Source organism: Leuresthes tenuis, unplaced genomic scaffold (assembly GCF_036924035.1).
Source record: "Leuresthes tenuis unplaced genomic scaffold, fLeuTen1.0.hap1 SCAF_17, whole genome shotgun sequence".
NCBI lineage: Eukaryota > Metazoa > Chordata > Actinopteri > Atheriniformes > Atherinopsidae > Leuresthes > Leuresthes tenuis.
The window spans coordinates 24,313,598-24,338,425 of NW_027325371.1; the positions used below are offsets into that span (position 1 = coordinate 24,313,598).

At 41.8% G+C, this 24,828-nt stretch overlaps 3 non-coding genes across 3 annotated transcripts; 1 reads left to right on the plus strand and 2 right to left on the minus strand.

The window, feature by feature from the left end:
- The first annotated feature begins 8,007 nt into the window (after positions 1-8,007).
- Positions 8,008-8,121, plus strand: LOC140274200 (U5 spliceosomal RNA). Its single transcript, XR_011908174.1, has one exon. It is a non-coding gene; the product is annotated as a U5 spliceosomal RNA (small nuclear RNA).
- Positions 8,122-11,366: 3,245 nt separating this feature from the next.
- Positions 11,367-11,550, minus strand: LOC140274099 (U2 spliceosomal RNA). The gene has a single exon (XR_011908090.1). It is a non-coding gene; the product is annotated as a U2 spliceosomal RNA (small nuclear RNA).
- Positions 11,551-11,858: 308 nt separating this feature from the next.
- On the minus strand, positions 11,859-11,972 carry LOC140274323 (U5 spliceosomal RNA). The gene has a single exon (XR_011908287.1). It is a non-coding gene; the product is annotated as a U5 spliceosomal RNA (small nuclear RNA).
- Positions 11,973-24,828: the final 12,856 nt, after the last annotated feature.

Consider the following 24,828-nt stretch of genomic DNA (forward strand, 5'->3'; position numbering starts at 1 on the left):
CTTTCTTTTGCTGCAAAGTACAACGTTGTTTTTTTGTTTAAATCTATCGAGACATTGATACATATGAAGGTAAAAGCCGTTTTAACATAGTTTGAGTGAAGGAATTAATTTTATAGATAAAATCCCAAATCATGCAGAACTCCTCAAAAGGGGCGTATGGCTTAATCACAAGTGTGGTTCTTTCTCATTCAGGGTAGTATGAGGAAGTTTATGCTTGAAATATATGTAGAAATGGGTACATATGAAGGACAAAGCAGTGTTAACTTAGTTTGCGTGAAGAAATTCATTTTATACATAAAATCCGAAATCGTGCAGAACTCATGAAAATAAGCTTATTCTCGGATTCCTAAAACTTTTGATTTGCACTTTCTTTTACTGCAAAGTACAACGTTGTTTTTTGTTGAAATCTATCTAGACATTGATAAATACCAGCCGAAACTCTGCTGCCGCTTTTGATAATTTATGGTTGGGCATTCTTACCTTTTCTTACCCGCTTTTTACAAATTATGATCTTACATTCACACCTACTTGCAGTCGAACACCTTCTCATCCACTTATGATCACGTGCGGTTGGGCTTTCGCAACTTTTCTTACCCATTTTTCAGTAATTATGGGTGGACATTCAGACCTTCTTGCAGCCGAAAACCTCCGCTCCTCTTTTGATCATACATTGTCGGGCATTCACACCTTGTCTTACCCGCTTTTTACAAACTTTAGTCAGACATTCAAACCTTCTTGCAGCTGAACCACCTCCGCTCCCTGTTTTGATCATATATGGTCTGGCAATAGTACCTTTTCTTACCCGTTTGTGAGTAATTATGGCTGGACATTCACACCTTCTTGCAGCTGAACACCTCCTCTCCCGCTAATGATCATGTAAGGTTTGATATTCGAAAATTTTCTTTCATGTTTTAAAGCAATTATTAATGGACATTCACACCTACTTGCAGCCGAACACCACCTCTCCCGCTTTTGATGATGTATGGACCGGCATTCTTACCTTTTCTAACACATTTTTCAGCAATTATGGTTGGAGAATCACACCTACTCACAGCCGAACAACTCTGCTACCGCATTTGATGGTGTATAGTCGGGATTTCTCACCCTTTCTCATCAGCTTTTTGCAAATTATTCTCTGACATTCACACCTACTTGCAGTCGAACAGCTCTGCTCCCGCTTTTGATTATGTTCGGTTAGATATTCGAACCTTTTCTTTACTGCTTTTTTACAAACTTCGGTCGGACGTTCACACCTTCTTGCAGCGGAACACCTACGCTTCCGGTTTTGATAGTGTATATTCGGGCATACGAACCTTTTCTTACCCGCTTTTTACAAACCATGGTCGGACTTTCACACCTTCTCTTAGCTGAACAACTCCGCTCCCTCTTTTGATTGTGTACAGTCGGGTATTTTAACCTTTTCTTACCCGCTTTTTACCAACTATGATCGGACATTCACACCGTCTTACAGCGGAACACCTCCGCTCCCTCTTTTGATGGTGTATGTTCGGGCATTCGAGCCTTTTCTTACCCGCTTTTTACAAACCAGGGTCGGACTTTCACACCTTTTAGTAGCCGAACAACTCCGCTCCCGCTATTGATTGTGTACAGTCGGGTATTTTAACCTTTTCTTACCCGCTTTTTAGCAACTATGGTCTGACATTCACACCTTCTTACAGCGGAACACCTCCGCTCCCTCTTTTGATGGTGTATGTTCGGGCATTCGAACCTTTTCTTACCCGCTTTTTACAAACTATGGTGGGACATTCAAACCTTCTTGTATCCGAAAACCGCAGCTCTCTCTTTTGATCATACATTGTCGGACATTCGCACCTTTTCTTATCCGCTTTTCACAAACCATGGTTGGACTTTCACACCTTCTTGTAGCCGAACACATCCGCTCCCGCTATTGATTGTGTACAGTCGGGTATTTTAACCTTTTCTTACCCGCTTTTTACCAACTATGGTCGGACATTCACACCTTCGTACAGCGGAACACCTCCGCTCCCTCTTTTGATGGTGTATGTTCGGGTATTCAAACCTTTTCTTACCCGCTTTTTCCAAACTATGGTCGGCTATTCACAGCTTCCTCTCCACCATACTTGTATGGTTGGATATTCACACCCACTTGCATCCGAAGACCTCTGCCCCAAATTTTGTTGATATTTAGTCGGACATTCGCACCTTACCCGCTTTTGGCAAACTATGGCCTTCTTGCAGCCAAACACCTCTGATCTCGCTTTTGATGATGTAAGGTTGGGCATTCAGACCTTGCTTCACCTGCTTTTCACCAAATATAGTCGGACATTCACACCTTCTTGCAGCCGAACACTTCCGCTCCACCTTTTAGTGTTCTATCACACCTTTTTTTCACCGCATTTTATACATTATGGTTGGAAATTTTCAACCACTCTCATCCGAAGACCTCTCCTCCCGCTTTTGTTAATATATTTGAACTTTAGTCGGACATTCAAACCTTCTTGCAGCTGAACCACCTCCGCTCCCTGTTTTGATCATATATGGTCTGGCAATACTACCTTTTCTTACCCGTTTGTGAGTAATTATGGCTGGACATTCACACCTTCTTGCAGCTGAACACCTCCTCTCCCGCTAATGATCATGTAAGGTTTGATATTCGAAAATTTTCTTTCATGTTTTAAAGCAATTATTAATGGACATTCACACCTACTTGCAGCCGAACACAACCTCTCTCGCTTTTGATGATGTATGGACCGGCATTTTTACCTTTTCTAACACATTTTTCAGCAATTATGGTCGGAGATTCACACCTACTCACAGCCGAACAACTCCGCTCCCGCATTTGATGATGTATAGTCGGGCATTCTCACCCTTTCTCATCAGCTTTTTGCAAATTATGATCTGACATTCACACCTACTTGCAGTCGAAAAGCTCTGCTCCCGCTTTTGATTATGTATGGTTGGATATTCGAACCTTTTCTTAACTGCTTTTTACAAACTTTGGTTGGACGTTCACACCTTCTTGTAGCCGAACACTTCCACTCCTGCTTTTGATGATGTATGGTTGGGCATTCACACCTTTTTTTTGCCCATTTTTCAGGAATTATGGGTGGACATTCACACCTTGCAGCTGAACACCTCCTATCCCACTTATGATCATGTACGGTTTGATTTTCGAAAAGTTTCTTTCATGTTTTCTAGCAATTATTGATGGACATGTAGACCTTCTTGCAGCTGAACACCTCCGCTCCCGCTTTTGATCATACATTGTCAGGCATTCGCACCTTGTCTTACCCACTTTTTACAAACTTTACTCGAACAGTCACACCTACTTGCAGCCGAACACAACCTCTCTCGCTTTTGATGATGTATGGTTGGGCATTCGCACCTTTTTTTTACCCATTTTTCAGGTATTATTGGTGGACATTCACACCTTCTTGCAGCTGAACACCACCTCTCCCGATTTTGATGATGTATGGACCGGCATTTTTACCTTTTCTAACACATTTTTCAGCAATTATGGTTGGAGATTCACAACTACTCACAGCCAAATAACTCCGCTACCGCATTTGATGGTGTATAGTCGGGCATTCTCACCCTTTCTCATCAGCTTTTTGCAAATTATGATCTGACATTCACACCTACTTCCAGTCGAACAGCTCTGCTCCCGCTTTTGATTATGTTTGGTTAGATATTTGAACCTTTTCTTAACTGCTTTTTACAAACTTTGGTCGGACGTTCACAATATCTTGCAGCCGAACACCTCCGCTTCCGCTTTTGATGGTGTATATTCGGGCATACGAACCTTTTCTTACCCGCTTTTTACAAACCAAGGTCGGACTTTCACACCTTCTCTTAGCTGAACAACTCCGCTCCCTCTTTTGATTGTGTACAGTCGGGTAATTTAACCTTTTCTTACCCGCTTTTTACCATCTATGGTCGGACATTCACACCGTCTTACAGCGGAACACCTCCGCTCCCTCTTTTGATGATGTATGGTTAGGCATTCGCACCTTTTCTTACCCATTTTTCAGTAATTATGGGTAGACATTCACACCTTCTTGCAGCTGAACACCTCCTCTCCCGCTTATGATCATGTGCAGTTTGATATTCGAAAATTTTCTTTCATGTTTTCTAGCAATTATTGATGGACATTCAGACCGTCTTGCAGCTGAACACCTCCGCTCCCACTTTTGATGGTGTATAGTCGGGCTTTCGAGCCTTTTCTTCCCCGGTTTTTACAAATTATGGTTGGACATTCAGACCTTCTTGCAGCCGAGAACCTCCACTCCCTCTTTTGATCATACATTGTCGGGCATTCGCACCTTTTCTTACCCACTTTTTACAAACCATGGTCGGACTTTCACACCTTTTAGTAGCCGAACAACTCCGCTCCCGCTATTGATTGTGTACAGTCGGGTATTTTAACCTTTTCTTACCCGCTTTTTAAAAACTATGGTTGGACATTCACACCTTCTTACAGCAGAACACCTCCGCTCCCTGTTTTGATTATGTATGGTTTGACATTCGCACCTTCTCTCACTCGCCTTTTACTATGGTCGGCCATTCACAGCTTCCTCTCCACCATACTTGTATGGTGGGATATTCACACCCACCTGCATCCGAAGACCTCCGCCCCCACTTTTGTTGATATTTAGTCGGTCATTCGCACCTTACCCGCTTTTGGCAAACTATGGCCTTCTTGCAGCCAAACACCTCTGATCTCGCTTTTGATGATGTAAGGTTGGGCATTCAGACCTTGCTTCACCTGCTTTTCACCAAATATAGTCGGACATTCACACCTTCTTGCAGCCGAACACTTCCGCTTTTAGTGTTCTATGAGGCATTCACATATTTTTTTTCACCGTATTTTATAGATTATGGTTGGAAATTCTCACCCACTCTCATCCGAAGACCTCTCCTCCTGCTTTTGTTAATATATAGTCGGGCATTCGAACCTTTTCTTACCCGCTTTTTACAAATTATGGTCGAACATTCACTCCTACTTGCAGCTGAATACTTCCGCTCCACCTTTTAGGTATGTATGGTTGGCATTTGCACCTCTTTTTATACTGATTGCTGAAGATTAAGTTGTTCTTTCTCAAACTACAAATTTTCTTTAATTGTTGAAACTTGATTTGAAGTGGATAAATAAGGAGGACAAACAGTTTTAAGTCAGGCTGATAGAAGGAATTAATTTTATAGCGAAATCTGTATTTCGTCATATGTCGAGAGATGCTTATTGCTGAAGAAGTTCTTTCTCATTCTACAAAGTACAACGTTGTTTATCGTTGAAACTTGATTAGACATGAATAAATATGAAGGACAAAGCAGTCTTAACTTGGTTTGAGTTAATGAATTCTTTTTATAGGAGAATCCGAATTCGTGCATAACTCATAAAATAGAGCTTATTTTCGGATTCCTGAAGAATGAGTCTGGTTCTTTCTCATAATACAAAGTTTGTTGTTTATTGTTGAAACTTCATCAGAAGTGAGGAAATAAATGAATGCCTATCAACAAACGTGGGATCTAAACTCTAGTGCTTCCTCTAAAATAATTTCCTTTCTCAATTTAGAAATATAGATAAGATATTCACACCTTCTTGCAGCGGAACACCTCCTCTCCCGCTTACGATTATGTGCGGTTTGATATTCGAAAATTTTCTTTCATGTTTTATAGCAATTATTGATGGACATTCATACCTTCTTGAAGCCGAACACATCCACTCCTGCTTTTGATGATGTATGGTTGGGCATTCGAACCTACTCGTTGCCCGTTTTTCATTAATTATGGGTAGACATTCACACCTTGTCGCAGCCAAACACCTCCGCTCCCTGTTTTGATCATGTATGTTTTGACATTCGCACCTTTTCTCACCTGCTTTTTACTATTGTCGGCCAATCACAGCTTCCTCTCCACCATACTTGTATGGTAGGAAATTCTCACCCACTCTCATCCGAAGACCTCTCCTCCCGCTTTTGTTAATATTTAGTCGGGCATTCGAACCTTTTCTTACCCACTTTTTACAAATTTTGGTCGAACATTCAGACCTACTTGACGCTGAATACTCTTTTTATACTGATTGCTGAAGATTAAGTTGTTCTTTCTCAAACTACAATTTTTTTTTAATTGTTGAAACAATTATTGAAATTATTATTATTGATAATTGAAACAAAATCTGTATTTCGTCATATGTCGAGAGATGCTTATTGCTGAAGAAGTTCTTTCTCATTCTACAAAGTACAACGTTGTTTATCGTTGAAACTTGATTAGACATGAATAAATATGAAGGACAAAGCAGTCTTAACTTGGTTTGAGCTAATTAATTCGTTTTATAGGAGAATCCGAATTCGTGCTTATTTTCGGATTCCTGAAGAATGAGTCTGGTTCTTTCTCATAATACAAAGTTTGTTGTTTATTGTTGAAACTTCATCAGAAGTGAAGAAATAAATGAATGCCTATCAAGAAATGTGGGATCTAAACTCTACTGCTTCCTCTAAAATAATTTCTTTTCTCAATTCAGAAATGTGTGTGTGTAAGTCACAACACCCGTGACACCAAAACGGCTTTCTTTTCTCTACACTCTGCACTATGAGCACACACACCAAATCAGAAAAGCTTTTTTCTCTCTTTTCTACATTATGGACTGTGGGGACACAAAACCGCTCTCTCTCTTTTTTTTTTTTTATCGTGTGCCAGGGCGTTGTCTCACGTATTAGATTATGCTTAAGATACGAATGGGTTTATCAGTCACATCAGAATCCATACATACTGATCCTCCCGTAATAAAATGGTCGGATCTTATCAAACACACTTTGTTTCTTGTGACAATCAAGTCAGCGAAACAGCGTATACACGTCAAGACACTGAATCAAGTTTGCCACAAGAACTCATAAGTTTGGCAGTATTGCTCTGCCGTCAGCAATCATACACCCATTTTATTTCCGTGAGACATGTGCAAACACCTGTTCATCTACTGTTCTATCACTATGAATTAGTGATCTATTATCAATAAGGATACTTCTACAACTACTATCAAAGTATGTCCGGACTTCTTATGTTGTCAGTTGCTATATATGAATAAGTGGGTAGCTACTGACAAGCATTAAGCATGTCACACAGCCCAAACATATAACATTTCAGGACACACCACACAGTTAACAACCACAGTGAAGTGTCAAAGCCCAAACATGTAACATTCAACAGGACACTTACACAACACATTCAAATCAAACAGTCAGACAACATACAAGAACATATACCCCAGCCGGCATTGCTCCCTGCCTATTTTCTTACAGCACACTATGTGTGCGCACACCTTTATTCACAAACTCTTCAACTTATACTCTTTTACCGAAGCTGCTACAGCTCGATTGGCCGAATACCCTTTGATCCTATTTCGGTGAATTTGACATCTGCCTTACATATAACAGATTAGCGGTTTAGCAGTTTTAATTTAGTTTGAGTGAAGGAATTCATTTCATAGCAAAATCCGAAATCGTGAAGAACTCATGAAAGTAAGCTTATTCTCGGATTCCTGAAACTTTAGATTTGCTCTTTCTTTTACTGCAAAGTACAACGTTGTTTTTTTTGTTTAAATCTTTCTAGACATGGTAAATATTAAGGACAAAGCAGTTTTCACATAGTTTGAGTGAAGGAATTCATTTTATAGATAAAATCCCAAGAGTCTGCTGAGAAAAGAGAGTGAATGCGAAGTAGACTTTAACACGGCTATGGGAGCGAGCCGAGTGTGGGCTAACCGGGAGAATTGCTTGAAAGAAACGCGACACCGAATGAGCGATCAGAACAAAGCCTCAATACGGGATTCTCGTGGTGTTTTTGTTGCTGCCTTGTCTTTTGCACAGAGTAAAAGACAAGGCAGCCATCGAATAGGGCCCGATTGTTCCTAGTTGATCAGCCGAGGAGCAAGGGGGGGGGGAGCAAGCGTCTCAACCAAGCAAAGCTCACCATGGGGAAGGTGGCTATGCCAACTAGCCTGATGCCCTGCTCCCGCAGTGACGGATAATCGTACTCTGGTTTCTCTTCATAACGTACAAGTCTTTCGCCTTTTACTAAAGATTTCTGTGGAGAGCAGCACTAATGAGTTGTTTCTATTTTTGGCAGGCTTTACCTTTGCGGGTGAAGCCCTTTCTGTCTGTGCAAAAGAAATCTTGTTACTGTGCAGAGTGACTTCTCTGAGTAGAGTCGCCTTACTTGTTGCGACTGTGCCGATGTTCGAAGCTGGAGTGCAAAGTTGTTGCTTGAATGGTGCTTGCTGGAGCGTGCGGGAGTGCAAAGTTATACCATTTAAAAGGGCTGAAGAGTGCTCAGTGCAGCGGTTGGGCGACACTCTGGCCACCTTGAAAACCGAGGTTACATCCACTACCAGGGGCAGCCCAAGTTCTGCCGCAAGTGTGGTGAGCATGGGCACCTGGTTGAGGCTTGTACCAAGGTGTTATGTGGGAAGAGCAGAGAAATTGGGCAAACTTTTGGAGAGTGTCCAAATGGCAGGAAATGTAATCTCTGTGGAGAATTAAATCACCTCTTCAGAGATTGCCCTAAATCTTTTGCCAACAAATTAAAGACGGTAAAGCCACAGTCAAGCCAACAAAGAGAAGGACCAAAGGTGGCAGTTGGTAAACAAAGTGAAGAGGTTGACCCAATAAATTCAAACTTCCCGCCAAAAGCTTGGATTGGAAGTGAGGAGCAAAAAGGGGAGGGGCCTGTAGAGGCCTCACCACTCAGTGTTGAAGTCTGTGAGAATTCACAGGCAGAGGGTGGAGCTACGCTAAATGAGGAGGAAGAGCAGACAGGTGAGTCTAGTGAAGATACTCACCTCCCCGAAGGTCAACAGCCGAAGAGGACGGCATCTGAGCCTCTGATTCCCCAGTGGTATCAGAGAAGAGGGGAAGGGTTAGGTCCCTTTCAGACAGTTCTTCAGTGGAAGAACCTAGAGTCTTCCCCTCCGACTCACCAAATGAGGTCTCCTTTTTAACTTCAGCTCTGCAATCAACCCCCAGGGACTCAAAGTTAAATGCAACATTGCGTCAGAGGCCAACACCGAGAGTCCGAAAAGGAAATATAGATCACCCTACTCACTTTTCACCTAAAGAAATGAAGGAAGAGCTAGTTTCCCAAGAAATAACCTGTGTGTAATTTGTTTTGATAACTTAGAAAAACGAAAATGACATACCTACTTTCCTTTATGGTTTTAATGGTTCTCACCTTCTCAACACTAAATGTGAGAAGTGTGAAATCAAAGACAAGAGCCCAGAGTATTTTATCCTTCTTAGACTCCATAAAATCAGATGTGTTTTTAATACAAGAATGTGGACTACCTTTTTTAAAAAACCATAGACAATGGGAGGAAATGTGGCCCCATTTATCGATATGGAGTGGCTCAAATCAAAATAAAAATGATGGTGTGGCCATTCTAATTAAAAATCTGCATGTTCTGGTGAAAGGTAGCACAGTGGTGAGAGACGGACGGGCACTTTTAGCACACTTGAATTTTATGGGGCAAGACTTTAACCTCTTAAATATTTATGGTTTCAATGGAAAAAATGAAAGGTATGACCTTTTAGAAGATATACAGCTTTACATGCTAGGGCAAGTACCTTTAGTTGTAGGAGGGGATTTTAACTGTATCTTGAGCAGGAAAGATAGAAAAAGAGCAGGGGTAGATTTTAAAGTGGATAAGACTTCGATTTTACTTCAGGGCATATGCAGGGATTTTAAGCTTACTGACTGTTTTAAAACCATGCATCCCAGAGAGGAGGGCTTCACCTGGTTTAGTCATGATGGCACCAGAGCCTCTCGCATTGATTATTTCTTTACTAGAGATTGCCCACCCACTGATGTTAGATTAACCCCTGTTTTCTTTTCAGACCACCTTATGCTCTCCTGCACCCTTTCACCCCCTTCTGGTGTGACGGTAGGAAGTGGTCTGTGGAAACTCAACTGTTCCCTGTTGGAGGATGAAATCATAGTCAGTCAGTACAGGGAATGTTATAAAGAGTGGCAGACCCTTCAAGACCTCTACGAAACACATGCACAATGGTGGGAAATGGTGAAGGAAACGACCCAGACTTTTTTTAAACAGCAAGGTAAACTTAAAAAAAGGAAAGAGAATAGATGTATGATGGGACTACATAAACGCTTACAGCGCTACTTTAAACTAAATCAGTGTGGCATAGACTTTAAAGAAGAAATCAAAGATGTCAAAAAGGAAATGTCAGTTTTAGCAGAAATAAAGAGTAAAGGAATTTTTGTAAGAAGCAGGGAGCAGGAAATTGAGGAAGGTGAAAAAGAAAGAAAGTTATAAATAAAAAGGAGTGTATTCAAAATCTAAAAAGAGAAGATGGGTTTTTAACAAAATCCACACAAGAGATGATTGAAACTGTACATACCTTTTATAGTAACATGTACAAAGAGAAACCAGTGCACTTGGAAACATCGGCAGAAATCTTAAAATTCGTTGACAAAACCGTAAAAGAGAATGCACACTTGACACAGAATTTTACTGCTTTAGAGTTAAAAAAATGCCTAACAGGTTTTAAGAGAAGTTGAGCTCCGGGTTTAGACGGGCTTCCTGCAGAATTCCATCTGACCTATTGGGACCTTTTATCATCAGACATTTTAGATGTTTTTAAAGATTTTGAAAAACTCGACCGACTGCCTGACAGTTTTAGAGTGGGAATAGTGACTCTACTTTATAAAAAAAATGATAAGACTGACCTAAAGAATTGGAGGCCCATCACACTTTTAAACTTTGACTGTAAACATTTTAGCAAGGTTTTAGCGACACGGATGTCCTCTGTTTTAGAGGAGGTAATTCACCCAGACCAAGCTTGTGCCATCTCAGGGAGACAACTCACCGACAGCCTCGTACTGATTCGAGACATCATTGATTACGCTAGAGACAGAAACACCCGGCTTGTCATCTTAAATTTAGACTTTGAAAAAGCATTTGATCGGGTCTCGCATCAATATCTCTTTCAGGTGTTGCAGCCATCGAAAAGGGCCCGATTGTTCCTACTTGGTGAGCTTTGCTTGGTTGAGACGCTTGCCCCCCCCCCCCTGCTCCTCGGCTGACCAAGTAGAAACAATCTATTCGATGGCTGCCTTGTCTTTTACTCTGTGCAAAAGACAAGGCAGCCACAAACACCACGGGAACACCGTATTGAGGCTTTGTTCTGACCACTCATTCGGTGTCGCGTTTCTTTCAAGCAATTCTCCCGGTTAGCCCGCACTCGGCTCGCTCCCAGAGCCGTGTTAAAGTCCACTTCGCATTCACTCTCTCTTCTCAGCAGATTAAAAGAAAGTTTCATCTTGGGCTCCCTGAAACTTCCATCCTGCACCGCTGTTTGCTTTTTCACAAGAGCAGAGGAGAGCGCACCGTTCCCAGCGGCACTGCAGTACCGGGTCGAGGCTTGGAGTGAACGGAGCAAGCTTCTTTTTCAACTCCTATTCTTAAAAATCCATTTAATATGTTGTCCTCGTATAGAGGAAATATTAAACTGATAAGAACAGATACTACACTTGATCTTAGCCAAAAGGCCGAGAAGCGATAACTGTCCACTGTTTCAGGTCCGAGGGCCCTTGCTGGCACAATGCGCACTTGTAGCAGTGTTCTTTTTATGGCCATAGGTGGCCAGAGTTGCACGTTGCACCTCCGCCCACCCGCTGCACTGAGCACTCTTCAGCCCTTTTAAATGGTATAACTTTGCACTCCCGCATGCTCCAGCAAGCACCATTCAAGCAACAACTTTGCACTCCAGCTTCGAACATCGGCACAGTCGCAACAAGTAAGGCGACTCTACTCAGAGAAGTCACTCTGCAAAGTAGCAAGATTTCTTTTGCACAGACAGAAAGGGCTTCACCCGCAAAGGTAAAGCCTGCCAATAATAGAAACAACTCATTAGTGCTGCTCTACACGGAAGTCTTTAGTAAAAGGCGAAAGACTTGTATGTTATGAAGAGAAACCAGAGTACGATTATCCGTCACTGCGGGAGCAGGGCATCAGGCGTGGTGAGCTTTGCTCCCCCCCCCCCCCCCCCCCCCCTTGCTCCTCGGCTGACCAAGTAGGAACAATCGGGCCCTCTTCGATGGCTGCCTTGTCTTTTACTCTATGCAAAAGACAAGGCAGCAACAAAAACACCACGAGAATCCCGTATTGAGGCTTTGTTCTGACCGCTCATTCAGTGTCGCGTTTCTTTCAAGCAATTCTCCCGGTTAGCCGACACTCGGCTCGCTCCCATAGCCGTGTTAAAGTCTACTTCGCATTCACTCTCTTTTCTCTGCAGACTCTTGGGATTTTATCTATAAAATGAATTCCTTCACTCAAACTATGTTAAAACTGCTTTGTCGTTCATATTTACCATGTCTAGAAAGATTTAAACAAAAAAAACAACGTTGTACTTTGCAGTAAAAGAAAGAGCAAATCTAAAGTTTCAGGAATCCGAGAATAAGCTTACTTTCATGAGTGCTTCACGATTTCGGATTTTGCTATAAAATGAATTCCTTCACTCAAACTAAATTAAAACTGCTAAACCGCTAATCTGTTACATGTAAGGCAGATGTCAAATTCACCGAAATAGGATCTAAGGGTATTCGGCCAATCGAGCTGTAGCAGCTTCGGTAAAAGAGTATAAGTTGAAGAGTTTGTGAATAAAGGTGTGCGCACACATAGTGAGCTGTAGGAAAATAGGCAGGGAGCAATGCCGGCTGGGGTATATGTTCTTGTATGTTGTCTGACTGTTTGATTTGAATGTGTTTTGTAAGTGTCCTGTTGAATGTTTGGGCTTTGACACTTCACTGTGGTTGTTAACTGTGTGGTGTGTCCTGAAATGTTATATGTTTGGGCTGTGTGACATGCTTAATGCTTGTCAGTAGCTACCCACTTATTCATATATAGCAACTGACAACATAAGAAGTCTGGACATACTTTGATAGTAGTTGTAGAAGTATCCTTATTGATAATAGATAAACTAATTCATAGTGATAGAACAGTAGATGAACAGGTGCCTGCACGTCTCACGAAAATAAAATGGGTGTATGATTGCTGACGGCAGAGCAATACTGCCAAACTTATGAGTGCTTGTGGCAAACTTGATTCAGTGTCTTGACGTGTATACGCTGTTTCGCTGACTTGATTGTCACAAGAAACAAAGTGTGTTTGATAAGATCCGACCATTTTATTACGGGAGGATCAGTATGTATGGATTCTGATGTGACTGATAAACCCATGCGTATCTTAAGCATAATCTAATACGCGAGACAACGCCCTGGCACACAATCAAAAAAAAAAAGAGAGAGCGGTTTTGTGTCCCCACAGTCCATAATGTAGAAAAGAGAGAAAAAAGCCTTTCTGATTTGGTGTGTGTGCTCATAGTGCAGAGTGTAGAGAAAAGAGAGAAAAGAAAGCCGTTTTGGTGTCACGGGTGTTGTGACTTACACACACACATTTCTGAATTGAGAAAAGAAATTATTTTAGAGGAAGCAGTAGAGTTTAGATCCCACATTTGTTGATAGGCATTCATTTATTTCTTCACTTCTGATGAAGTTTCAACAATAAACAACAAACTTTGTATTATGAGAAAGAACCAGACTCATTCTTCAGGAATCCGAAAATAAGCACAAATTCGGATTCTCCTATAAAACGAATTAATTAACTCAAACCAAGTTAAGACTGCTTTGTCCTTCATATTTATTCATGTCTAATCAAGTTTCAACGATAAACAACGTTGTACTTTGTAGAATGAGAAAGAACTTCTTCAGCAATAAGCATCTCTCGACATATGACGAAATACAGATTTTGCTATAAAATTAATTTCTTCTATCAGCGTGACTTAAAACTGTTTGTCCTCCTTATTTATCCACTTCAAATCAAGTTTCAACAATTAAAAAAAATTGTAGTTTGAGAAAGAACAACTTAATCTTCAGCAATCAGTATAAAAAGAGGGTAACAAAAGGTGCAAATGCCAACCATACATCACTAAAAGGTGGAGCGGAAGTATTCAGCGTCAAGTAGGTGTGAATGTTCGACCAAAATTTGTAAAAAGTGGGTAAGAAAAGGTTCGAATGCCCGACTAAATATTAACAAAAGCGGGAGGAGAGGTCTTCGGATGAGAGTGGGTGAGAATTTCCTACCATACAAGTATGGTGGAGAGGAAGCTGTGATTGGCCGACAATAGTAAAAAGCAGGTGAGAAAAGGTGCGAATGTCAAAACATACATGATCATAACAGGGAGCGGAGGTGTTTGGCTGCGACAAGGTGTGAATGTCTACCCATAATTAATGAAAAACGGGCAACAAGTAGGTTCGAATGCCCAACCATACATCATCAAAAGCAGGAGTGGATGTGTTCGGCTTCAAGAAGGTATGAATGTCTATCAATAATTGCTATAAAACATGAAAGAAAATTTTCGAATATCAAACCGCACATAATCGTAAGCGGGAGAGGAGGTGTTCCGTTGCAAGAAGGTGTGAATATCCACCCATAATTACTGAAAAATGGGTAAGAAAAGGTGCGAATGCCCAACCATACATCATCAAAAGCAGGAGTGGATGTGTTCGGCTACAAGAAGGTTTGAATGTCCGACCATAGTTTGTAAAAAGCGGGTAAGAACAGGTTTGTATGCCCGACTGTACACAATCAAAAGAGGGAGCGGAGTTGTTCAGCTACAAGAAGGTGTGAAAGTCCGACCATGGTTTGTAAAACGCGGGTAAGAACAGGTTCGTATGCCCGAATATACACCATCAAATGCGGGAGCGGAGGTGTTCGGCTGTGAGTAGGTGTGAATCTCCAACCATAATTGCTGAAAAATGTGTTAGAAAAGGTAAGAATGCCGGTCCATACATCATCAAAAGCGGGAGAGGTGGTGTTCGGCTGCAAGTAGGTGTGAATGTCCAGCCATAATTACTCACAAATGGGTAAGAAAAGGTAGTATTGCCAGACCATACATCATCAAAACAGGGAGCGGAGGTGGTTAAGCTGCAAGAAGGTGTTAATGTCCGACTAAAGTTTGTAAAAAGCGGGTAAGAAAAGGTGCGAATGCCCGACAATGTATGATCAAAAGAGGGAGCGGAGGTTTTCGGCTGAAAGAAGGTCTGAATGTCCAACCATAATTTGTAAAAACCGGGGAAGAAAAGGCTCGAAAGCCCGACTATACACCATCAAAAGCTGGAGCGGAGGTGTTCAGCTGCAAGAAGGTCTGAATGTCCATCAATAATTGCTAGAAAACATGAAAGAGAATTTTCGAATATTAAACCGCACATGATAATAAGCGGGAGAGGAGGTGTTCAGCTGCAAGAAGGTGTGAATGTCCACCCATAATTACTGAAAAATGGGTAAGAAAAGGTGCGAATTCCCAACCATACATCATCAAATGCACGAGTGGATGTGTTCGGCTACAAGAAGGTTTGAATGTCCGACCATAGTTTGTATAAAGCGGGTAAGAAAAGGTTCGAATGCCCAAACATACACCATCAAAAGAGGGAGCGGAGGTGTTCCGCTGTAAGAAGGTGTGAATGTCCGACCATAGTTGGTAAAAAGCGGGTAAGAAAAGGTTAAAATACCCGACTGTACACAATCAATAGCGGGAGCGGAGTTGTTCGGCTACTAAAAGGTGTGAAAGTCCGACCCTGGTTTTAAAAAGCGGGTAAGAAAAGGTTCCAATGCCCGAACATACACCATCAAAAGAGGTAGCGGAGGTGTTCCGCTGTAAGACGGTGTGAATGTCCGATCATAGTTGGTAAAAACCGGGTAAGAAAAGGTTAAAATACCCGACTGTACACAATCAAAAGAGGGAGCGGAGTTGTTCAGCTAAGAGAAGGTGTGAAAGTCCGACCATGGTTTGTAAAAAGCGGGTAAGAAAAGGTTCGTATGCCCGAATATACACTATCAAAACCGGAAGCGTAGGTGTTCGGCTGCAAGAAGGTGTGAACGTCCGACCAAAGTTTGTGAAAAAGCAGTTAAGAAAAGGTTCGAATATCTAACCAAACACAATCAAAAGCGGGAGCAGAGCTGTTCGACTGCAAGTAGGTGTGAATGTCAGAGAATAATTTGCAAAAAGCTGATGAGAAAGGGTGAGAAATCCCGACTATACACCATCAAATGCGGTAGCGGAGTTGTTCGGCTGTGAGTAGGTGTGATTCTCCAACCATAATTGCTGAAAAATGTGTTAGAAAAGGTAAGAATGCCGGTCCATACATCATCAAAAGCGGGAGAGGTGGTGTTCGGCTGCAAGTAGGTGTGAATGTCCATCAATAATTGCTTTAAAACATGAAAGAAAATTTTCGAATATCAAACCTTACATGATTATTAGCGGGAGAGGAGGTGTTCAGCTGCAAGAAGGTGTGAATATCCACCCATAATTACTGAAAAATGGGTAGGAAAAGATGCGAATGTCCAACCATAAATCTTCAAAAGCAGGAGTGGAGTTGTTCAGCAACAAGAAGGTATGAAAGTCCGACCATGGTTTGTAAAAAGCGGGTAAGAGAAGGTTCGAATACCCGAATATATACCATCAAAAGCGGAAGCGGAGGTGTTCGGCTGCAAGAAGGTGTGAACGTCCGACAAAAGTTTGTAAAAAGCAGTTATGAAAAGGTTTGAATATCCAACCGAACATAATCAAAAGCGGGAGCAGAGCTGTTCGACTGCAAGTAGGTGTGAATGTCAGATCATAATTGCTGAAAAATGTGATAGAAAAGACTAGAATGCCGGACAATACATCATCAAAAGCGGGAGAGGTGGTTTTTCGGCTGCAAGTAGGTGTGAATGTCCAGCCATAATCACTCACAAACGGGGGAAGAAAAGGTAGTATTTCCAGACCACACATGATCAAAACAGGGAATGGAGGTGGTTCAGCTGCAAGGTGTGAATGTCTGACTAAAGTTTGTAAAAAGCGGGTAAGACAAGGTGTGAATTCCCGACAATGTATAATCAAAAGAGGAGTGGAGGTTTTCGGCTGCAAGAAGGTCTGAATGTCCACCCATAATTACTGAAAAATGGGTAAGAAAAGGTGCGAAAGCCCAACCGCACATGATCATAAGTGGATGAGAAGGTGTTCGACTGCAAGTAGGTGTGAATGTAAGATCATAATTTGTAAAAAGCGGGTAAGAAAAGGTAAGAATGCCCAACCATAAATTATCAAAAGCGGCAGCAGAGTTTCGACTGGTATTTATCAATGTCTAGATAGATTTCAACAAAAAACACTTTGTACTTTGCAGTAAAAGAAAGTGCAAATCAAAAGTTTTAGGAATCCGAGAATAAGCTTATTTTCATGAGTTCTGCACGATTTCGGATTTTATGTATAAAATGAATTCCTTCACGCAAACTAAGTTAACACTGCTTTGTCCTTCATATGTACCCATTTCTACATATATTTCAAGCATAAACTTCCTCATACTACCCTGAATGAGAAAGAGCCACACTTGTGATTAAGCCATACGCCCCTTTTGAGGAGTTCTGCATGGTTTGGGATTTTATCTATAAAATTAATTCCTTCACTCAAACTATGTTAAAACGGCTTTTACCTTCATATTTATCAATGTCTCGATAGATTTAAACAAAAAAACAACGTTGTACTTTGCAATAAAAGAAAGAGCAAATCAAAAGTTTTAGGAATCCGAGAATAAGCTTATTTTCATGAGTTCTGCACGATTTCGGATTTTATGTATAAAATGAATTCATTCACTCAAACCAAGTTAAAACTGCTTTTTCCTTCATATTTATCAATGTCTAGATCGACTTCAACAAAGAACAACATTGTATTTTGCAGTAGAAGAAAGAGCAAAACTGAAGGATCAGGAATCCGAGAATAAGCTTCTTTTCATACGTTCTGCATGATTTTGGATTTTATGTATAAAATGAATTCCTTCACTCAAACTAAGTTAACACTGCTTTGTCCTTCATATGTACCCATTTCTACATATATTTCAAGCATAAACTTCCTCATACTACCCTGAATGAGAAAGAGCCACACTTGTGATTAAGCCATACGCCCCTTTTGAGGAGTTCTGCATGATTTGGGATTTTATCTATAAAATCAATTCCTTCACTCAAACTATGTTAAAACGGCTTTTATCTTCTGCAAAGTCCAATGTTTTTCTTTGTTGAAGTCGATCTAGACATTGATGAATATGGAAGGACAAAGCAATTTTAACTTGGTTTGAGCAAAGCAATTCATTTTATAGCAAAATCCGAAATCGTGCAGAACTCATGAAAGCAGGCTTATACTCGGATTCCTGAAACTTTAGATTTGCTCTTTCTTTTACTGCAAAGTACAACGTTGTTTTTTGTTTAAATCTTTCTAGACATGGTAAATATGAAGGACAAATCAGTTTTAACATAGTTTGAGTGAAGTAATGCATTTTATAAGCAAAATCCCAAATCATGCAAATCTCACGAAAAGCTTTTTCTCGCTTTTCACTGCTTTTTACAAACTTTGGTCGGACGTTCACACCTTCTTGCATCCGAACACCTCCGCTTCCGCTTTTGATGATGTATATTCGGGCATTCGAACCTTTTATTACCCGCTTTTTACAAACCATTGTTGGACTTTCACACCTTCTTGCAGCCGAACACCACCTCTCCCGCTTTTGATGATGTATGGTCCAGTATTCTTACCTTTTCTAACACATTTTTCAGCAATTATGGTCGGACATTCACACCTACTCACAGCTGGACACCTCCGCTCCCGCTTTTGATCATACAATGTCGGGACATCGCTCCTTGTCTTACCAGCTTTTTACAAACTTTAGTCGAACATTCACACCTTCTTGCAGCTGAACACCTCCGCTCCCGCTTTTGATGATGTATAGTCGGGCTTTCGAGCCTTTTCTTACCCGGTTTTTACAAATTATGGTTGGACATTCAGACCTTGCAGCCGAACACCTCCGCTCTCTCTTTTGATCATACATTGTCGGGCATTCGCACCTTGTCTTACCCGCTTTTTACAAACTATAGTCAGACATTCACACCTTGCAGCTGAACCTCCGCTCCCTGTTTTGATCATGTATGGTCTGGCAATACTACCTTTTCTTCCCCCGTTTGTGAGTAATTATGGCTGGACATTCACACCTACTTGCAGTCGAACAGCTCTGCTCCCGCTTTTGATTATGTTTGGTTGGATATTCGAACCTTTTCTTAACTGCTTTTTACAAACCATGGTCGTACTTTCACACCTTCTTGTAGCCGAACAACTCCGCTCCCGCTTTTGATTATGTTTGGTTGGATATTCGAACCTTTTCTTAACTTCTTTTTACATATTTTGGTTGGACGTTCACACCTTCTTGTAGCCGAACACTTCCACTCCTGCTTTTGATGATGTATGGTTGGGCATTCGCACCTTTTTTTGCCCATTTTTCAGGAATTATGGGTGGACAGTCACACCTTTTAGCTGAACACCTCCTATCCCACTTATGATCATGTGCGGTTTGATTTTCGAAAAGTTTCTTTCATATTTTCTAGCAATTATTGATGGACATGTAGACCTTCTTGCAGCTGAACACCTCCGCTCCCGCTTTTGATCATACATTGTCAGGCATTCGCACCTTGTCTTACCCACTTTTTACAAACTTTAGTCGAACAGTCACACCTTTTTGCAGCTGAACACCACCTCTCCCGCTTTTGATGATGTATGGTCCAGCATTCTTACCTTTTCTAACACATTCTTCAGCAATTATGGTCGGACATTCACACCTACTCAGAGCCGAACACCTCCGCTCCCGCATTTGATGGTGTATAGTCGGACATTCTCACCCTTTCTCATCAGCTTTTTACAAATTATGATCTGACATTCACACCTGCTTTTGATAATGTATTGTTAGGCATTCGCACCTTTTTTTTTACCCATTTTTCATGAATTATGGGTGGACATTCACACCTTCTTGCAGCCGAACACCTCCTCTCCCGCTTATGATCATGTGCGGTTTGATATTCGAAAATTTACTTTCTTGTTTTAAAGCAATTATTGATGGACATTCAAACCTTCTTTTTGATGGTGTATAGTCGGGCTTTCGAGCCTTTTCTTCCCGGTTTTTACAAACCATGGTCGGACTTTCACACCTTCTTGTAGCCGAACAACTCCGCTCCCGCTATTGATTGTGTACAGTCGGGTATTTTAACCTTTTCTTACCCGCTTTTTACCAGCTATGGTCGGACATTCACACCGTCTTACAGCGGAACACCTCTGCTCCAGCTTTTGATGGTGTATAGTCGGGCATTCGAACCTTTTCTTACCCGCTTTTTACAAACTATGGTGGGACATTCAAACCTTCTTGTATCCGAAAACCTCCGCTCTCTCTTTTGATCATACATTGTCGGACATTCGCACCTTTTCTTACCCGCTTTTTACAAACCATGGTCGGACTTTCACATCTTCTTGTATCCGAACACATCCGCTCCCGCTATTGATTGTGTACAGTCGGGTATTTTAACCTTTTCTTACCCGCTTTTTACAAACCATTGTTGGATTTTCACACCTTCTTGCAGCCGAACACCACCTCTCCCGCTTTTGATGATGTATGGTCCAGTATTCTTACCTTTTCTAACACATTTTTCAGCAATTATGGTCGTACATTCACACCTACTCACAGCTGGACACATCCGCTCCCGCTTTTGATCATACAATGTCGGGACATCGCTCCTTGTCTTACCAGCTTTTTATAAACTTTAGTCGAACATTCACACCTTCTTGCAGCTGAACACCTCCGCTCCCGCTTTTGATGATGTATAGTCGGGCTTTCGAGCCTTTTCTTACCCGGTTTTTACAAATTATGGTTGGACATTCAGACTTTGCAGCCGAACACCTCCGCTCTCTCTTTTGATCATACATTGTCGGGCATTCGCACCTTGTCTTACCCGCTTTTTACAAACTATAGTCAGACATTCACACCTTGCAGCTGAACCTCCGCTCCCTGTTTTGATCATGTATGGTCTGGCAATACTACCTTTTCTTCCCCCGTTTGTGAATAATTATGGCTGGACATTCACACCTACTTGCAGTCGAACAGCTCTGCTCCCGCTTTTGATTATGTTTGGTTGGATATTCGAACCTTTTCTTAACTGCTTTTTACAAACCATGGTCGTACTTTCACACCGTCTTGTAGCCGAACAACTCCGCTCCCGCTATTGATTTTGTACAGTCGGGTATTTTAACCTTTTCTTACCAGCTTTTTACCAACTATGGTCGGACATTCACACCGTCTTACAGCGGAACACCTCCGCTCACGCTTTTTATGGTGTATAGTCGGGCATTCGAACCTTTTCTTACCCGCTATTTAAAAACTATGGTAGGACATTCAAACCTTCGTGTATCCGCAAACCTCCGCTCTCTCTTTTGATCATACATTGTCGGACATTCGCACCTTTTCTTACCCGCTTTTTACAAACCATGGTCGGACTGTCACACCTTCTTGTAGCCGAACACATCCGCTCCCGCTATTGATTGTGTACAGTCGGGTATTTTAACCTTTTCTTACCCGCTTTTTACCAAGTATGGTCGGACATTCACACCTTCGTACAGCGGAACACCTCCGCTCCCTCTTTTGATGGTGTATGTTCGGGCATTCAAACCTTTTCTTACCCGCTTTTTCCAAACTATGGTCGGCTATTCACAGCTTCCTCTCCACCATACTTGTATGGTGGGATATTCACACCCACTTGCATCCGAAAACCTCCGCCCCAAATTTTGTTGATATTTAGTCGGACATTCGCACCTTACCCGCTTTTGGCAAACTATGGCCTTCTTGCAGCCAAACAACTCTGATATTGCTTTTGATGATGTAAGGTTGGGCATTCAGACCTTGCTTCACCTGCTTTTCACCAAATATAGTCGGACATTCACACCTTCTTGCAGCCGAACACTTCCGCTCCACCTTTTAGTGTTCTATCACACCTTTTTTTTCACCGCATTTTATACATTATGGTTTGAAATTTTCAACCACTTTCATCCAAAGACCTCTCCTCCCGCTTTTGTTAATATATTTGAACTTTAGTTTGACATTCAAACCTTCTTGCAGCTGAACCACCTCCGCTCCCTGTTTTGATCATATATGGTCTGGCAATACTACCTTTTCTTACCCGTTTGTGAGTAATTATGGCTGGACATTCACACCTACTTGCAGCCGAACACAACCTCTCTCGCTTTTGATGATGTATGGACCGGCATTTTTACCTTTTCTAACACACTTTTCAGCAATTATGGTCGGAGATTCACACCTACTCACAGCCGAACAACTCCGCTCCGGCATTTGATGATGTATAGTCGGGCATTCTCACCCTTTCTCATCAGCTTTTTGCAAATTATGATCTGACATTCACACCTACTTGCAGTCGAACAGCTCTGCTCCCGCTTTTGATTATGTTTGGTTGGATATTCGAACCTTTTCTTAACTTCTTTTTACATATTTTGGTTGGACGTTCACACCTTCTTGTAGCCGAACACTTCCACTCCTGCTTTTGATGATGTATGGTTGGGCATTCACACCTTTTTTTTGCCCATTTTTCAGGAATTATGGGTGGACATTCACACCTTTTAGCTGAACACCTCCTATCCCACTTATGATCATGTGCGGTTTGATTTTCGAAAAGTTTCTTTCATGTTTTCTAGCAATTATTGATGGACATGTAGACCTTCTTGCAGCTGAACACCTCCGTTCCCGCTTTTGATCATACATTGTCAGGCATTCGCACCTTGTCTTACCCACTTTTTACAAACTTTAGTCGAACAGTCACACCTTTTTGCAGCCCAACACCACCTCTACCGCTTTTGATGATGTATGGTCCAGCATTCTTACCTTTTCTAACACATTCTTCAGCAATTATGGTCGGACATTCACACCTACTCAGAGCCGAACACCTCCGCTCCCGCATTTGATGGTCTATAGTCGGGCATTCTACAGCGGAAAAGACTCATTCTTATGTTTGGTTAGATATTCAAACCTTTTCTTAACTGCTTTTTACAAACTTTGGTCGGACGTTCACAATATCTTGCAGCCGAACACCTCCGCTTCCGCTTTTGATGGTGTATATTCAGGCATACGAACCTTTTCTTACCCGCTTTTTACAAACCAAGGTCGGACTTTCACACCTTCTCTTAGCTGAACAACTCCGCTCCCTCTTTTGATTGTGTACAGTCGGGTAATTTAACCTTTTCTTACCCGCTTTTTACCATCTATGGTCGGACATTCACACCGTCTTACAGCGGAACACCTCCGCTCCCTCTTTTGATGATGTATGGTTAGGCATTCGCACCTTTTCTTACCCATTTTTCAGTAATTATGGGTAGACATTCACACCTTCTTGCAGCTGAACACCTCCTCTCCTGCTTATGATCATGTGCAGTTTGATATTCGAAAATTTTCTTTCATGTTTTCTAGCAATTATTGATGGACATTCAGACCGTCTTGAAGCTGAACACCTCCGCTCCCACTTTTGATGGTGTATAGTCGGGCTTTCGAGCCTTTTCTTCCCCGGTTTTTACAAATTATGGTTGGACATTCAGACCTTCTTGCAGCCGAAAACCTCCACTCCCTCTTTTGATCATACATTGTCGGGCATTCGCACCTTTTCTTACCCGCTTTTTACAAACCATGGTCGGACTTTCACACCTTCTTGTAGCCGAACAACTCCGCTCCCGCTATTGATTGTGTACAGTCGGGTATTCTAACCTTTTCTTACCCGCTTTTTACCAACTATTGTTGGACATTCACACCGTCTTACAGCGGAACACCTCCGCTCCCTCTTTTGATGGTGTATGTTCGGGCACTCGAACCTTTTCTTACCCGCTTTTTACAAACTATGGTCAGACATTCAAACCTTCTTGTAGCCGAACACATCCACTCCTGCTTTTGATGATGGGTATTCAAACCTACTTGTTGCCCGCTTTTCATTAATTATGGGTGGACATACACACCTTGTCGCAGCCAAACACCTCCGCTCCCTGTTTCGATCATGTATGATTGGACATTCGCACCTTTTCTCACCCGCTTTTTACTATGGTCGGCCATTCACAGCTTCCTCTCCACCATACTTGTATGGTGGGATATTCACACCCACTTGCATCCGAAGACCTCCGCCCCCACTTTTGTTGATATTTAGTCGGTCATTCGCAGCTTACCCGCTTTTGGCAAACTATGGCCTTCTTGCAGCCAAACACCTCTGATCTCGTTTTTGATGATGTAAGGTTGGGCATTCAGACCTTGCTTCACCTGCTTTTCACCAAATATAGTCGAACAGTCACACCTTCTTGCAGCCGAACACTTCTGCTCCACCTTTTAGTGTTCTATGGGGTATTCACACCTTTTTTTCACCGCATTTTATAGATTATGGTTGGAAATTCTCACCCACTCTTATTCGAAGACCTCTCCTCCTGCTTTGGTTAATATATAGTCGGGAATTCGAACCTTTTCTTACCCGCTTTTTACAAATTTTGGTCGAACATTCACACCTACTTGCAGCCGAACACCTCCACTCCCGCTTTTGATGGTGTATAGTCGGGCTTTAGAGCCTTTTCTTCCCCGGTTTTTACAAATTATGGTTGGACATTCAGACCTTGCAGCCGAAAACCTCCGCTCCCTCTTTTGATCATACATTGTCAAGCATTCGCACCTACTTGCAGCCGAATACTTCCGCTTCACCTTTTAGTGATGTATGGTTGGCACTTGCACCTTTTCTTACCCATTTTTCAGTAATTATGGGTGGACATTTACACCTTCTTGCAGCTGAACACCTCCTCTCCCACTTATGATCATGTGTGGTTTGATATTCGAAAATTTTCTTTCATGTTTTCTAGCAATTACTGATGGACATTCAGACCTTCTTTCAGCTGAACACCTCCGCTT